The sequence below is a fragment of the Lissotriton vulgaris genome, chromosome 4_1, assembly GCF_964263255.1.
Source record: "Lissotriton vulgaris chromosome 4_1, aLisVul1.2, whole genome shotgun sequence".
Classification (NCBI taxonomy): domain Eukaryota; kingdom Metazoa; phylum Chordata; class Amphibia; order Caudata; family Salamandridae; genus Lissotriton; species Lissotriton vulgaris.
Window position 1 is genome coordinate 1,475,302,770 of NC_141691.1, and position 15,674 is coordinate 1,475,318,443.

A 15,674-nucleotide genomic window follows, 5' to 3' on the forward strand; every position below is an offset into this window, starting at 1 on the left:
TTCACACCAGTCCTTCCTCCAGGACCGCTCTAATCTCTTGCATCCCTTCCTTAGGGATCTCAATTCGGGCGTATACCAAGGCGCCGAACCCACTCTCTTCCCCTTCATAAGTTGTTTCTTTTTGGGAAGAAGGATATCTAACGAGTCCGTAAGCCAAGTGTGTACATTCGCTTCCGCGACTAACAGGTTAGAACCAGGAGGGGGCCGCGTTGCCTCCAGATGTGCCGACCAGGTGTCAATCGAGAGCCTCGACCAAGCTCTTTCCAAGGTATGGACCCTTGGGACCATTGCAGCTAGATTATCAAATTGCCACACTGCGGACACCAAAAAATGGTCTGTCCAGGGCAGGGGCAGCGCCGGAGATGGAATAAAGTGGCCCAGGTTAGAGAATATAGGGTCAAGCAGGTGACCCTTCTCATGGGTCGCCCCCGGGTTGGCCAGAGTGATCCCAAACGCTTTGAGATCGTCCAACAGATCTACTCCCGGGGCGTTGGAGGGGTCGTCAAGATGGATATTAAAATCCCCAAGAGCAACAAAGTTGGTGGCTGAGGAAGCAAGAAGTGTGGTTGTTTCTAGGAAAGAATTGGGGAAATTTCCCAGAGAACCAGGCGGGCGATAAATCAACAGGCCCGTCAGAGACACCGTAGATGACAAACGGAGGGTGAACTGACAGCTCTCACAATCAGCCACCCCTCCGTTCTGAACCTTACAAGCAAGCGTGTCTCTAAAGAGGATAGCAACTCCTCCTCCCCTCCCCACAGGTCTGTCTAGGTGGGATATGAGATAGCCTGGAGGGAGTGCTCTGACCATATCAGGGCCCGAGCTGGGGGAAAGCCAGGTCTAGGTGAGAAACAGCACATCGAGCTGGTGGTCCAGAATCCTGTCGCCAAAGAGGAGACAGCCATCGAAGGGTATGTCCATAGCGTGGCCTGGACATCCCCCGAGAAGTTGGCAGACCTCAGCCAGGCATGGCAACGAATCGCCACCGTCGTGGAAATTGCTCTGCCCAGCGAGTCATTGGTGTCAAGTCCACATTTAATCGAGTACTGTGCTGCATCCCGCCCCTCCGCCAGGGCTTGGGCGAGCCTTGTCCGGGCCTCCTCCGGACACTGTGGCAGCACACCCGCAACCGTATCCCACAGAGAGTGGGTGTAACGGTCCAAAAGGCAGGCGGTGCTGACAAACCGCGGCCCCAAACTCAGAGAGGAGAACAGTTTGTTCCCAAACTGATCATAACTTTTGGATTCCCGATCCGGAGGAGCGGTTGGGAATGCGGTCTGGGACGTAGAGGCCTGAATCACCAGGCTCACAAGTGGGGTGAACCGACAGAAAGCAGGGGTCGCCCAGAGTCAGGCGGTGGCGTCGGGCCACGTCCCAATCCACAGGGAGGCCTGTAGAGGGCTTGGACCAGGTTTCCATCAGAACATCGTTGAGGGCTTCGTTAAATGGCTCAGAGGGGCTTGCCTGCGGTTTGAGCACCTCAGTGAGGAGGGTAGTCCTCACGGCAGCGACAAGGAGGTCAAGAGACAAGGCCTTGGCCGCCCTGTTCAACACCACGCTATAAGTAGCCCCCTCCTCCGAAGCCACGGAAGGAGGAGAGATGAATACAGTGTCAGGCGAAGTGTCCAGACCACTGGCCTCCCCAGCTCATCTGCCCAGTCCTGGCTTAACTGGCACTGCTGTGCCAGAGGGTCCTCAGACCCCTCCCAGTCCTCCTCGACATCCATGTCCTGGAAACCAGGGAAAAATTATTGAGCCGGGTCGTAGGTGAATTGTTCACCCATCGGCATCGGAGACGGCGTCGAGTGGCGCCACTCCGGCGTCGCACCTGGACCGGACTAAAACGGGGGACGGTGTCGTCCGAAGACGGCACCGGGAGCGACACCCTCGGGGTCGGCGCCAGCGGAGGAGTCGTGAGGTCGACTGCCAAAGACCCGGATCCAGGCCTGGATCCTGTGCGGCACTGGGACCGGAGTCGACGACGGCGCCAGGGCTGAAGCACCCGACGGCGCCGGGGCCGGAGCCGCCAGCCCACAAGGGCTCCCAGTCAGACCCGCGCGGCCCGAAGGCGCCTCGACAGGTTCCGACGGAGGGAATTGAGTCATCATTACCACGAGGAAAGCACTTATCTCCTCCGGCGTCGCGTGCAGCCCACGGTTCGGCGTTGTGGAGCGAGACGCGTCGCCTGCGGCTCCAGCAGGGCCGCGCGGGCGGTGTCGCCCGAACCCCCGGGGAAGCGTCGGGGGGAGTCGGAAGAGCGATGACGCCCCTTTGACTTCTTTTTCGAATGCCTCGACTTACCTTAGGACTTGGAGCCCAACGAGTGGTGGTGACTCGACGAGCGGCGATGACTGCGGCTCCGCGACTGGTCCCTTGACTTCCTCCTTGACCAGGACCTTGAGCGGCGCGGAGCCGACTGCCGGAGTTCGAGCAGCTTACGGGACCGGTCCAGTCTAGCCTTCGAGGTCAAGGCCCGGCAGTCGGGGAACGACTTGTCATTGTGGTCGGCCCGAGGCATTAAAGGCACCAATAGTGGGGGTCGGTCACGATATCAGGCGGTGACAGGCGTCGCAAGGGTTACACCCAAGCATCCCTAACGGCACCGCAAGTCGAAATCGACTCGAAAAGTGATCAAAAGAAATCAATAAATGACTAGAGTACTGCTCTTCCCGTATCTGCGCTAGCTGGCGCGGAAAAAAAGAACGGACGTCAGTGCGCGAGGGCGACGTCTAAGTAATTTGACAACGTCATTCCGGTGATCACGACATCGGACGCGGAGCCGCAGCTGACAGGTACAGCTGATGAAAACTTTCCGGATCCATCCTTACGCCTGGGGATATTCTAAGGTAAGGAATCTAGCACTAATCAGTTTCTTTCAGATACCATATACAAATAGGGTGAGGGTCCGTCGCCGACATCTGACACGTACAAGAAGTACACGTCTTGAAGCCCGAAGGCATTGCATACTGTTACCAACGCAAGGGTTAAAAGAAGGCCAGAAACAGGTCAAGGGAACTCGATCCGGATCCGCGTTGCACGCGGAAAAGGAGGAAACTGATGTCGGAGCGCAATGGTGGGACTTATGTGGCCTTGCTGACGTCACGTACACAGACGTCAGGGCAGAGTAACGTGGAGTCGTCCCCCGGCGCACAGAGATGCTGTGGCAAAAAGTTTTCCGAATCCAGTCTCACGCCTGGGGATAATTCCACGTTAAGGAATCTGCGGCTAGTAGTCTCTGTCAGATTAGCACTCTTTGGCCACAGGTCAGTCCCTTGTAAATTATACCATAGGTCTCTAACGGCAGCCGCACTTATTGTGCCACCCTTAGTGGCCCTGTACTTTTATACACACACACTGCCATTGCAGGATGTGTGTGTTTTAGTGCAGAACAAAGTGGAGAGTCGTCATGGCACAACCCTGTGTGCCATGCCTACACCCACTGCCCAGGCATAGGTCAGCCAACCCTCTAGCTGGGAGAACTATACCATGGTGACCTCTAGCTGGGAGCACTATACCATGGTGAGGGTACAGGTGAATGAGCCCTGTACCCCTACAGTTTCTAAACCAATTCAAAGACATTGTAAGTGCAGTAATGCCATTAAGAGTATATGGTGCTGGGAGTTTGTCATTACGAACTCCACAGCACCATAATGGCTTTACTAAAAACTGGAAAGTTTGGTATCAAACTTTTCAGCACATTAAACCCACACTGATAACAGTGTGGGATTTAAGGAAAAATGCACTCAGAGGACATCTTAGAGATGCCCCCTGAAAAATGACCTCACTAGTGTCCATGCTGAGTGGCTGCTCGCCAGCTGCCACCACCAGACATGTTTCTGGACCCCTGGGTCGAGAGCCTGCTGCTCCCGGGGGTCTGAAACAATGCACATCCTGGGAAGAGGTGCCAAGCCTCCTCACCCAGGATGGGCAGGGTCCACGAAGGGGAAGCTTCAAAGGCTTGCCGCCATTGTGAGCTACCTCAGGCAGTTGCTGCTTTCAGCAACTGGCTCCCGCCGGTTCTGACCCCCACTTTGGGTGGGAAAATTGGCAGGAAAACCAAGTTAGGAAGGGAGGTGTGCCCACCTTTGCCAACCCCACCCCTCAGGTGAGGGAGGTGAGGTGAAGCTCAACTCTTTGTCCCCGCCATCTTGCAGATGGGGGGGATCCAGAAAACCAAAGTGAAGCATATGCCCCCCCTCCCAAGGGAGGGTGGCATAACAGGGGCTGAATCCACCACGAGGAAGGGACCCATTGGTCCCAACCTTTATTTACCTGTAATGCCCCCAAATCTAGTATTTAGGGACAACCCTGAACCTTGCCTCCTCAGACAAGAAGAAGGAGAGAAGCAGCTGTGCTGAAACTAAGAAGAAGAGGACGCTCACTGACTTGGCCCCAGCCCTACCGGCCTGCCCCACCTCGAAACTGTTACAGCGAAATTCTGGTGTGTCCTGCAGCCAGCAACCTCAAGAATCCTAAGGACCTGCCCTGCATTCCAAGCCAAAGACTTTGTCTCTTGTGAGCACCGGATATGCTCCAACTCTGACTCAGGCCCCAGCCAAAACCACAAGTCTACACGACTCTGCACCCGACGCCCACGTCCCGGGTTCGAGTGGCCCAACACCACAAGGAGGTTTCCCCGGCAATCCTGGCCGGAGGTTATCTCTTACCAGACTCGACCTTCCAAACGACGCCGGCAGTCTTTCTGGAGGACCCCATGACCGCAGCTAGTAAAACGAGCATTGGAAATGCAATAGGTCTCGCATTAGAAAAGTTGGAGTTATTGGTATTGTAAATGACATATGTTATTTATTTGTTGGTTTTTAAAATTGCTAATTTGATGGCTTTGTCATTTACAATGCCAATAGTTATAACTTTTGCGAATGTGACACCTATAGCATTTGGAATGCAACATATTTTGTATTTACGTGACTTAGATGGCAGCTCTTGTCATTAGGCCACATCTCTAGAGAGCAGGAGAGTGCAGCAGGGGAGAGAAGCACAGCAATGCAATAGGTCTTGCATTAGGAAAGTTTGAGCTATTGGTATTGTAAAGGACACATTTATTTATGTGCTTGTTTTGAAAATAGCGAATTAATAGCTTTGTTATTTACAATGCCAATAGTTTTATCTTTTGCAAATGTGACACCTATTGTAACACATTATGTGTTGTGAGGGTGAGTGAGGGTGAGGGGTTGAGGGTGAGGTGTTGAGGGTGAGTGAGGGTGAGGTGTTGAGGGTGAGTGAGGGTGAGGTGTTGAGGGTGAGTGAGGCTGAGTGAGGGTGAGGGGTTAAGGGGGAGGGGTCGAGGGTGAGGGGTTGAGGGTGAGGGAGGGTGAGGGGTTGAGGGTGAGGGAGGGTGAGGGGTTGAGGGTGAGTGAGGGTGAGGTGTTGAGGGTGAGGGAGGGTGAGGGTGGGTGAGGGGTTGAGAGTGAGTGAGGGTGAGTGAGGGTGAGGTGAGGTGTTGAGGGTGGGTGAGGGTGAGGGTGAGGCTGAGGGGTTGAGGTTGAGTGAGGGTGAGTGAGGGGTTGAGGGTGAGGGGTTGAGGGTGAGTGAGGGTGAGGTGTTGAGGGTGAGTGAGGGTGAGGGGTTGAGGGTGAGTGAGGGTGAGGTGTTGAGGGTGAGTGAGGGTGAGGGGTTGAGAGTGAGTGAGGGTGAGTGAGGGTGAGGTGTTGAGGGTGAGTGAGGGTGAGAGTGAGGGTGAGTGAGGGGTTGAGGGTGAGGGGTTGAGGGTGAGTGAGGGTGAGGTGTTGAGGGTGAGGGGTTGAGGGTGAGTGAGGGTGAGGTGGTGAGGGTGAGTGAGGGTGAGGGGTTGAGAGTGAGTGAGGGTGAGTGAGGGTGAGGTGTTGAGGGTGAGTGAGGGTGAGGGTGAGGGTGAGGCTGAGGGGTTGAGGGTGAGTGAGGGTGAGTGAGGGTGAGGGGTTGAGGGTGAGTGAGGGTGAGGTGTTGAGGGTGAGAGGGTGAGGGTGAGTGAGGGTGAGTGAGGGTGAGTGAGGGAGGGTGAGTGAGGGTGAGTGAGGGTGAGTGAGGGTGAGTGAGGGTGAGGGGTTGAGGGTGAGTGAGGGTGAGGGGTTGAGGGTGAGTGAGGGTGATTGAGGGTGAGGGATTGAGGGTGAGGGGTTGAGGGTGAGTGAGGGTGAGGTGTTGAGGGTGAGTGAGGGTGAGGGGTTGAGGGTGAGTGAGGATGAGGGGTTGAGGGTGAGTGAGGATGAGGGGTTGAGGGTGGGTGAGGGTGAGTGAGGGTGAGTGAGGGTGAGTGAAGGTGAGGGTGAGGGTGAGTGAGGGTGAGTGAGGGAGGGTGAGTGAGGGTGAGGGTGAATGTGAGAGAGGGTGAGTGAGGGTGAGGGTGAGTGAGGGTGAGTGAGGGTGAGTGAGGGTGAGGGTGAGTGAGGGTGAGTGAGGGTGAGGGTGAATGTGAGTGAGGGTGAGTGAGGGTGAGGATGAGGGGTTGAGGGTGAGTGAGGGTGAGGGGTTGAGGGTGAGTGAGGGTGAGGGGTTGAGGGTGAGTGAGGGTGAGTGAGGGTGAGTGAGGATGAGGGGTTGAGGGTGGGTGAGGGTGAGTGAGGTTGAGGGTGAGTGAGGTTGAGGGTGAGTGAGGGAGAGGGTGAGTGAGGGTGAGTGAGGGTGAGTGTGAGTGAGGATGAGTGAGGGTGAGGATGAGGGGTTGAGGGTGAGTGAGGGTGAGGGGTTGAGGGTGGGTGAGGGGTTGAGGGTGAGTGAGGGTGAGGGTGAGTTAGGGTGAGGGGTTGAGGGTGGGTGAGGGTGAGTGAGGGTGAGGTGTTGAGGGTGAGTGAGGGTGAGTTAGAGTGAGGGTGAGTGAGGGGTTGAGGGTGAGGTGTTGAGGGTGAGCGAGGGTGAGGCATTGAGGGTGAGTGAGGGTGAGGTGTTGAGGGTGAGTGAGGGTGAGTGAGGGCGAGTGAGGGTGAGTGAGGGCGAGTGAGGGTGAGTGAGGGCGAGTGATGGTGTGGGTGAGGGGTTGAGGGTGAGTGAGGGTGAGGGGGTTGAGGGTGAGTGAGGGTGAGGGGTTGAGGGTGAGTGAGGGTGAGGGTGAGTGAGGGTGAGGGTGAGGGATTGAGGGTGAGAGATTGAGGGTGAGAGATTGAGGGTGAGTGAGGGTGAGGGTGAGTGAGGGTGAGGGTGAGGGGTTGAGGGTGAGTGAGGGTGAGGGGTTGAGGGTGAGTGAGGGTGAGGGTGAGTGAGGATGAGGGGTTGAGGGTGGGTGAGGGTGAGTGAGGTTGAGGGTGAGTGAGGGTGAGTGAGGGTGAGGGTGAGTGAGGGTGAGGGTGAGTGAGGGTGAGTGAGGGCGTGTGAGGGTGAGGGGTTGAGGGTGAGTGAGGGTGAGTGAGGGTGAGTGATGGTGTGGGTGAGGGGTTGAGGGTGAGTGAGGGTGAGGGGTTGAGGGTGAGTGAGGGTGAGGGTGAGTGAGGGTGAGGTATTGAGGGTGAGGGGTTGAGGTTGGGTGAGGGTGAGGGTGAGTGAGGGTGAGGTATTGAGGGTGAGGGGTTGAGGTTGGGTGAGGGTGAGGGTGAGGGGTTGAGGGTGAGTGAGGGTGGGGGGTTGAGGGTGAGTGAGGGTGAGGATGAGGGGTTGAGGGTGGTTGAGGGTGAGTGAGGTTGAGGGTGAGTGAGGGTGAGTGAGGGTGAGGGTGAGTGAGGGTGAGTGAGGGTGAGTGAGGGTGAGGGTGAGTGTGAGTGAGGGTGAGTGAGGGTGAGGAGTTGAGGGTGAGTGAGGGTGAGGGGTTGAGGGTGAGTGAGGGTGAGTGAGGGTGAGTGAGGGTGAGTGAGGGTGAGGGGTTGAGGGTGAGTGAGGGTGAGGGTGAGGGGTTGAGGGTGGGTGAGGGTGAGTGAGGGTGAGGGGTTGAGGGTGAGTGAGGATGAGTGAGAGTGAGGGTGAGGGGTTGAGGGTGAGTGAGGGTGAGGGGTTGAGGGTGAGTGAGGGTGAGGGTGAGTGAGGGTGAGGGTGAGTGAGGGTGAGTGAGGGTGAGGGTGAGTGAGGGTGAGTGGTTGAGGGTGAGTGAGGGTGAGGGTGAGTGAGGGTGAGGGTGAGTGAGGGTGAGTGCGGGTGAGTGAGGGTGAGGGTGAGTGAGGGTGAGGGTGAGGTGTTGAGGGTGAGTGAGGGTGAGTGAGGGTGAGGGGTTGAGGGTGAGTGAGGGTGAGTGGTTGAGGGTGAGTGAGGGTATGTATGTATGTATGTATGTTGAGTTTGAGGGTGAGTGAGGGTGAGGTGTTGAGGGTGAGTGAGGGTGAGGGTTTGAGGGTGAGTGAGGGTGAGGGGTTGAGGGTGAGTGAGGGTGAGTGAGGGTGAGTGAGGGTGAGGGGGTGAGGGGTTGAGGGTGAGGGTGAGTGAGGGTGGGTGAGGGTGAGGGGTTGAGGGTGAGTGAGGGTGAGGTGTTGAGGGTGAGTGAGGGTGAGTGAGGGTGAGGGTGAGGTGTTGAGGGTGAGTGAGGGTGAGTGAGGGTGAGGGGTTGAGGGTGAGTGAGGGTGAGGGTGAGGGTGAGTGAGGGTGAGGGTGAGGGGCTGAGGGTGAGTGAGGGTGAGTGAGAGTGAGGGTGAGTGAGGGTGAGGGGTTGAGGGTGAGGGGCTGAGGGTGAGTGAGGGTGAGGGGTTGAGGGTGATAGAGGATGAGTGAGAGTGAGGGTGAGTGAGGGGTTGAGTGTGAGGGGTTGAGGGTGAGTGAGGGTGAGGGGTTGAGGGTGAGTGAGGGTGAGGTGTTGAGGGTGAGGGTGGGTGAGCGTGAGCGTGAGGGTGAGTGAGGTGTTGAGGGTGAGGAGTTGAGGGTGAGTGAGGGTGAGGGGTTGAGGGTGGGTGAGGGTGAGGGGTTGAGGGTGAGTGAGGGTGAGGGGTTGAGGGTGAGTGAGGGTGAGGTGTTGAGGGTGAGTGAGGGTGAGGGTGGGTGAGCGTGAGGGAGGGGTTGAGGGTGAGGTGTTGAGGGTGAGTGAGGGTGTGGGTGGGGGGTTGAGGGTGAGGGGTTGAGGGTGAGTGAGGGTGAGTGAGGGTGGGTGAGGGTGAGGGGTTGAGGGTGAGTGAGGGTGAGGTGTTGAGGGTGAGTGAGGGTGAGTGAGGGTGAGGTGTTGAGGGTGAGTGAGGGTGGGTGAGGGTGAGTGAGGGTGAGTGAGGGTGAGGGGTTGAGGGTGAGTGAGGGTGAGGGTGAGTGAGGGTGAGGGGTTGAGGGGCTGAGGGTGAGTGAGGGTGAGGGGTTGAGGGTGAGTGAGGGTGAGGGGTTGAGGGTGAGTGAGGGTGAGGGGTTGAGGGTGAGGGGTTGAGGGTGATAGAGGATGAGTGAGAGTGAGGGTGAGTGAGGGGGTGAGGGTGAGGGGTTGAGGGTGAGTGAGGGTGAGGGGTTGAGGGTGAGTGAGGGTGAGGGGTTGAGGGTGAGGGTGGGTGAGCGTGAGGGTGAGCGTGAGGGTGAGTGAGGTGTTGAGGGTGAGGAGTTGAGGGTGAGTGAGGGTGAGGGGTTGAGGGTGAGTGAGGGTGAGGGTGAGGGGTTGAGGGTGAGTGAGGGTGAGGGGTTGAGGGTGAGTGAGGGTGAGGTGTTGAGGGTGAGTGAGGGTGAGGGTGGGTGAGCGTGAGGGAGGGGTTGAGGGTGAGGTGTTGAGGGTGAGTGAGGGTGTGGGTGAGGGGTTGAGGGTGAGTGAGGGTGAGGGGTTGAGGGTGAGTGAGGGTGTGACCATATCCATTCCAGACACTGATAATTAATTGGCGACAAAAGTTATTATTTGACGTGGCATATCTTAATTGCTAGGTTTTTTAATTACTAGTTGATGTTTAATTTTTGTAATCATTTTTTTAAGTATGCACCTCTTAAAAAATAAATAAAAATATTGCTTGTTATGTATTTCCATTTGTAGACCTAGAATAGTTATCGTGCATTGTATGTAGCTTTAAAAAATAAAAATGTAGACTGCTCAATGTATTTCCGTGAATAGATGCAGGTTGCCTCTTTCTGTCAAATAATATCCCTTGTTCAACTTACTATAGTGGCGCGGCATACTATGAAGCAGAGGAGGACTGACTGTCAGAGCCTTGCTCTTTCCTCTCTTGCCAACAGGGCTACTCCAGAATAAGACCACGAAAACCATAATTTGTGAAACATGGCCATTTGACTCGCAGCCCGGTCAGTGGAGGGGCTCCGCTTTCTGATCCGTAGAGGCTGATGCGCAGTCACTTTCTTAAAGAGGAAATGGGGAATAAAAACTTTACTTTTGCAGTGATGTCGATGAACCTGGCTTGATGTCACACTGCTGCATTGTGCTGATTTTTTAAGTAAAAACATGCATAGTGAGGAGCACTAATACGGGTTTGAGATGGTGGAAGAGCTGCTTATCTCTTATGGAGATAGATTATCTGGGGGGAGGAAGGGCTCCTAATGGGAAGTGTAGACGGGGAGAAATTGAGAAAAAAAAGCTGAGCAGGGAGGGTGTTATTGCGGCTATCTGTTTGCCCGAGGGGAGGAGAAATGCAGGCCTGAGGCAGAGCACACGCTGAGAAGCTTGTGGGAGGGGGGCTGGGCTGCCTTTGATCTGGTAATGCGAGGCAGGCAGGCGTGGGTGAGGGTGAGGGTGAGGGTGAGTGAGGGTGAGTGAGGGTGAGTGTGAGTGAGGGTGAGTGAGGGTGAGGGTGAGGGGTTGAGGGTGAGTGAGGGTGAGGGGTTGAGGGTGAGTGAGGGTGAGTGAGGGTGAGGGGTTGAGGGTGAGTGAGGGTGAGGGTGAGTTAGGGTGAGGGGTTGAGGGTGGGTGAGGGTGAGTGAGGGTGAGGGGTTGAGGGTGAGTGAGGATGAGTGAGAGTGAGGGTGAGTGAGGGGTTGAGGGTGAGGGGTTGAGGGTGAGTGAGGGTGAGGGGTTGAGGGTGAGTGAGGGTGAGTGAGGGTGAGTGAGGGTGAGGGTGAGTGAGGGTGAGTGAGGGTGAGTGAGGGTGAGTGGTTGAGGGTGAGTGAGGGTGAGGGTGAGTGAGGGTGAGGGTGAGTAAGGGTGAGTGCGGGTGAGTGAGGGTGAGGGTGAGTGAGGGTGAGGGTGAGGTGTTGAGGGTGAGTGAGGGTGAGTGAGGGTGAGTGAGGGTGAGTGAGGGTGAGGGGTTGAGGGTGAGTGAGGGTGAGTGGTTGAGGGTGAGTGAGGGTGAGTGAGGGTATGTATGTATGTATGTATGTTGAGTTTGAGGGTGAGTGAGGGTGAGGTGTTGAGGGTGAGTCAGGGTGAGGGTTTGAGGGTGAGTGAGGGTGAGTGAGGGTGAGTGAGGGTGAGGGGGTGAGGGGTTGAGGGTGAGTGAGGGTGAGTGAGGGTGAGTGAGGGTGGGTGAGGGTGAGGGGTTGAGGGTGAGTGAGGGTGAGGTGTTGAGGGTGAGTGAGGGTGAGTGAGGGTGAGTGAGGGTGAGTGAGGGTGAGTGAGGGTGAGGTGTTGAGGGTGAGTGAGGGTGGGTGAGGGTGAGTGAGGGTGAGGGGTTGAGGGTGAGGGTGAGGGTGAGGGTGAGGGGTTGAGGGGCTGAGGGTAAGTGAGGGTGAGGGGTTGAGGGTGAGTGAGGGTGAGTGAGGGTGAGTGAGGGTGAGGGGTTGAGGGTGAGTGAGGGTGAGAGTTTGAGGGTGAGTGAGGGTGAGGGGTTGAGGGTGATAGAGGATGAGTGAGAGTGAGGGTGAGTGAGGGGTTGAGGGTGAGGGGTTGAGGGTGAGTGAGGGTGAGGGGTTGAGGGTGAGTGAGGGTGAGGGGTTGAGGTTGAGTGAGGGTGAGGTGTTGAGGGTGAGGGTGGGTGAGCGTGAGGGTGAGCGTGAGGGTGAGTGAGGTGTTGAGGGTGAGGAGTTGAGGGTGAGTGAGGGTGAGGGGTTGAGGGTGAGTGAGGGTGAGGGGTTGAGGGTGAGTGAGGGTGAGGGGTTGAGGGTGAGTGAGGGTGAGGTGTTGAGGGTGAGTGAGGGTGAGGGTGGGTGAGCGTGAGGGAGGGGTTGAGGGTGAGGTGTTGAGGGTGAGTGAGGGTGTGGGTGGGGGGTTGAGGGTGAGGGGTTGAGGGTGAGTGAGGGCGAGTGAGGGTGGGTGAGGGTGAGGGGTTGAGGGTGAGTGAGGGTGAGGTGTTGAGGGTGAGTGAGGGTGAGTGAGGGTGAGGGTGAGGTGTTGAGGGTGAGTGAGGGTGGGTGAGGGTGAGTGAGGGTGAGTGAGGGTGAGGGGTTGAGGGTGAGTGAGGGTGAGGGTGAGGGTGAGTGAGGGTGAGGGGTTGAGGGTGAGGGGCTGAGGGTGAGTGAGGGTGAGGGGTTGAGGGTGAGTGAGGGTGAGGGGTTGAGGGTGAGTGAGGGTGAGAGGTTGAGGGTGAGGGGTTGAGGGTGATAGAGGATGAGTGAGAGTGAGGGTGAGTGAGGGGTTGAGGGTGAGGGGTTGAGGGTGAGTGAGGGTGAGGGGTTGAGGGTGAGTGAGGGTGAGGTGTTGAGGGTGAGGGTGGGTGAGCGTGAGGGTGAGCGTGAGGGTGAGTGAGGTGTTGAGGGCGAGGAGTTGAGGGTGAGTGAGGGTGAGGGGTTGAGGGTGAGTGAGGGTGAGGGGTTGAGGGTGAGTGAGGGTGAGGGGTTGAGGGTGAGTGAGGGTGAGGTGTTGAGGGTGAGTGAGGGTGAGGGTGGGTGAGCGTGAGGGAGGGGTTGAGGGTGAGGTGTTGAGGGTGAGTGAGGGTGTGGGTGAGGGGTTGAGGGTGAGTGAGGGTGAGGGGTTGAGGGTGAGTGAGGGTGTGACCATATCCATTCCAGACACTGATAATTAATTGGCGACAAAAGTTATTATTTGACGTGGCATATCTTAATTGCTAGGTTTTTTAATTACTAGTTGATGTTTAATTTTTGTAATCATTTTTTCAAGTATGCACCTCTTAAAAAATAAATAAAAATATTGCTTGTTATGTATTTCCATTTGTAGACCTAGAATAGTTATGGTGCATTGTATGTAGCTTTAAAAAATAAAAATGTAGACTGCTCAATGTATTTCCGTGAATAGATGCAGGTTGCCTCTTTCTGTCAAATAATATCCCTTGTTCAACTTACTATAGTGGCGCGGCATACTATGAAGCAGAGGAGGACTGACTGTCAGAGCCTTGCTCTTTCCTCTCTTGCCAACAGGGCTACTCCAGAATAAGACCACGAAAACCATAATTTGTGAAACATGGCCATTTGACTCGCAGCCCGGTCAGTGGAGGGGCTCCGCTTTCTGATCCGTAGAGGCTGATGCACAGTCACTTTCTTGAAGAGGAAATGGGGAATAAAAACTTTACTTTTGCAGTGATGTCGATGAACCTGGCTTGATGTCACACTGCTGCATTGTGCTGATTTTTTAAGTAAAAACATGCATAGTGAGGAGCACTAATACGGGTTTGAGATGGTGGAAGAGCTGCTTATCTCTTATGGAGATAGATTATCTGGGGGGAGGAAGGGCTCCTAATGGGAAGTGTAGACGGGGAGAAATTGAGAAAAAAAAGCTGAGCAAGGAGGGTGTTATTGCGGCTATCTGTTTGCCCGAGGGGAGGAGAAATGCAGGCCTGAGGCAGAGCACACGCTGAGAAGCTTGTGGGAGGGGGGCTGGGCTGCCTTTGATCTGGTAATGCGAGGCAGGCAGGCAGGGGGTTGGTGGCATTGTGCACGCGCTTTTTAGGGCTTGCGCTTGCGCAATGACCTAAAAAGCACATGCACTTGAAGAAATCGCCAGTGGTGGATCAACACTGGATAAGCCGTAATAGAGCTTCGCCAGCGATGCGCAGAAGCGCATCAGCAGGCGAGCCCTAAAAAACGACTCTTAAAGACACCCCTGCGCCAGACGACACACGGCTTTGGGCGGCCCAACCAACGGTGTCCCTCATCACCAGGCATTCCAACTTAGCTCTCCACCTGGTGGTCAACGCCAGAAGATCTTCGTTCCCGAGCCTGCAGTCTTTGTTGAAACTGGTGAATCTCCTTTGAAAACTACAGGGCACTCAACGCCAAAACAGCACCCTGCACCCAGCCACCTCTGCGCCGCAGCGGGTGTACTTTGGGTGCTAACTCGGATCCCCCTTATCCCTGAGCCTAACACCAGGAGCTTTGCTCCCACACCTTGTGGCCTGCTTGTGAGCAGCCACCAACCGGAGGCCCCAATTCTCCATTGGATAACATTGGGCCTCAGCACCCTGCACCCGGCTGCACTAGTGCCTCATAGGGTGTTTTAAGAGTGCATCCTTGACCCTGGCAGTACCCTGGTTCTAACCCCAGAATACCAACTCCCACAAACTATTACTTACCTGCAAACCTTAAGTTCATTTCTCTCCATAGGAATACATTGACTGTTTTTCCTTGAAAATTAAATTGTTCTAATTTTGGAGTTAGTTTGTATGAAACAGTGAAAAACTTTAAATGTACAAAAACTGATGTACTTACCTTTTCTCTAGGAAATGTCCCGGTATGATATCTAAGCATATTACACCGAGTACAAAAAGTTAATTAAAAAGTAATCTAAAAACGTACAAAGTAATCTGTAAAGTAACTGAAAAGTAATTTTAAAACATTTGTCAATTAAATGAACTGAATTTGAACCTGCATTCAACTGTAAAACATTGCATAGGATTTTGCAAAGCATTTATTTCACTTACCTGCACCAGGCTCGGCTTCGTTCTAAGAAATAAAATAACTTAATATTTTGGATACAAACAAATTGGTCGGAGTTCAGTCTTTTAGTGTGTGACATAATTTAATGCCAGAGTATGTACAACAAATGCTTAACACTACCCTCTGATAAAGCCTTACTGCTCACCCACACTTCCATAAATGAGAGAGAGTAAAGTGCTATCTACTTTTACCTCTGCCTACCGTTGGGGTTCCACTGGACTGTGCACACTATACCTCATTTAAGTGTAGTATATCCAGGGGCAGCTTCCTACATAGGCGGCATCAACTTTGCTTAAAGACATTCACAGACTTAAGATTCTTTAACCCTGTTAACCCTTTCGATGCTGATGACGAGCTCAGCTCGTCATCACCCACGGGTGTCGTGTGCTGATGACGAGCTCAGCTCGTCATGGTGCCACTAAAATGGCAATTCCCAGCACAGGAGGGGGAAAACGCCTAGCAGCCAAGGTGTTAAAGTCAGAGACTAATTTATTATTCTACTTTTAGTGACCATAAGAAAGGACAAATGCTTACATTGGAATGTAGAGGCTGGAACAGCTACACGTCAGGGGGTAACTCAGGACCTCAATTCAATGATAGGCCAATAAATATTTGTGAGATATTACAGACTCGGGGAACTCATAATTTTGCCTTATGCCACTGGCTACAGGTATACACACATACTGGCTTAAAATAGCATGCTGAATGTTCTTTCAAATACATATTCTTATATGGGCATGACAACTAAGCTATTAGACATGTGGCAAATCTGCCCGATCAATACCACAAATAGACAGGGAGCTAAAGGTAACTGCGGTCTGTAGAGTTGAAGACTTTAAGACTTTCTGGGAATCTTACAAGCGGTGGAAAATTGTATCTCATTTTATCCTTCCTGAACTGATACTTCCTTAGAGACAGTACAGTATACAATATTCAAGATGTTAACATTTAATAAAGAAAACAAGTATGGTAAGACACTTTAAACATAAATATATTACTGTTATAAGATATCCATTCTGAGTGCTTTACTGATATTATATATTCATAGGAATTGCAAATCAACTAGTTATGAAAACTTAGTTCACTTG

General features: G+C 54.2%; 1 protein-coding gene across 1 annotated transcript in view; it reads right to left on the minus strand.

Annotated features, from left to right (window-relative positions):
• The window catches only part of PRKDC (protein kinase, DNA-activated, catalytic subunit), a 2,818,033-nt gene that overhangs the window by 1,870,345 nt on the left and 932,014 nt on the right, over positions 1 to 15,674 (minus strand). The window lies entirely within an intron of this gene.